Source organism: Marmota marmota, unplaced genomic scaffold (assembly GCF_001458135.2).
Source record: "Marmota marmota marmota unplaced genomic scaffold, marMar, whole genome shotgun sequence".
Lineage (NCBI taxonomy): Eukaryota > Metazoa > Chordata > Mammalia > Rodentia > Sciuridae > Marmota > Marmota marmota.
Genome location: NW_025999842.1, coordinates 52611471 through 52613012, shown reverse-complemented (window position 1 = coordinate 52613012; position 1542 = coordinate 52611471).

Here is a 1542-nt window from a genome sequence, read left to right as displayed (position 1 = left end):
CACCCACTGCCTCAGCCCCTCGCAGACCCCGCCTCTCTCCCCTGCTCCCGCCCTGGCCACTCCCACCTTCCTCCCGGCTGCACGCGCAGCCAAGCAGGCCCCAGAGCAGATCGTGCCCAGAGGGTCCCAGTGCTGCCCGAAGTTCTCTGTGTAGACGCTGTAGATTGGCTGCGTGGTTGCCCATAGCCAGAGGTCAGCGTGTGGCACGATTGCCCGGGTCCTGCCTGATGTCTGCCCTCGGGCTGCGTGGACGTGGACGCGTCCCTTTTCACGGTATCCTCTTCCAGTCCTCAGTGGCGTCCCCTTCCACACAGTGCAGATCTTCCCCACATCTCACTCTCTTTGGCCCCGCAGGGAGCACAGCAGATCCATCCTGAGAGGAGCGTTCTCACCCATCCTGGGCTCTGTCCTCCTTGGTCAGTTGTCGGCTTCGCAGATCATCCCTCTGCAGTCTCCCCTTGCATTTTGGGGTGGCGACCTTGACTGGTCCCATGTTTCACTCCAGGGGAAAATCTGTTCCTCCCAAAGTGGGCTTCTCTCTCCATCCCCTTCCCTGGGAGTGCGTGGGGAAAAAAAAAGAAGATGGGGAGAAACTGAGAGAAACTGGATAAAGAGAAAAGAGAAAGACCCTTATACACACCGGAAAGTGGAGGATGGTGAGGGATTTGTGATAGCAAGAGTGAAAAAAGAAGACAGAAAGTTGGAGGTGAGAGAAAAGCAAATAGAAAAATGTAGAATCTCTGTCTCCAGAAAGATGAAGGAGAGCAGCCAAGGAAAAGAACAGTGAGGGGGAAGGACTTCAGGCAGTGCTGGGAGAGAAGGAATGTTCTTCCTCTAGGACAGAACAAGGACAGACCCCAGGGAGGAGCACTTAAGAGAGAAAACCTAGGGCAGTAGGGGTCCTGAGCATGGGGACAGAAGACTGCAACAGTCAGGGCACAGGGAAAATATGGAAGGGCGAAGAAAGAGTCAGAAATATGTGAAGACTTTGGACAGTGGAAAGACCAGGGTAAAAGACTGACAAGAGGAGAAACAAGTTTCAAAAGTGGGAAGAACCAGTGGCAGGATAAAGAAAATGGGCTATGTATACACAATGGGAGAGTACTCAGCTATAAAGAAGAATGAAATTTTGTCATTTGCTGGTAAATGGATGGAACTGGAGAATATCATGCTAAGTGAAATAAGCGAGTCCTGAAACACCAAAGGTCCAGTGTTCTTTCTGAAATGTGGCTGCTAACCCATAACAAGGGAGGGTAGGGAAGGGAAGTATAGAAGTCCATTGGATTAGACAAAGGGGACTGAAGGTATCGAGGGGGGATGAGAATAGGAAAATCTGTAGATATAGGCAGATAACTTTCCTATACTCATATGAATACATGACCAGTGTAACTGCACATCATGTTCAACCACAGGAATGGGATCAAAATTGTAGGGGGTTGTACAGCCTGTATGTATAATATGTCAAAATACACCCTACTGTCATGTATACCTAAAAACAATAAATTTAAAAAGAGAGAGAATAGAGAAAAGAAGTGGATAAAC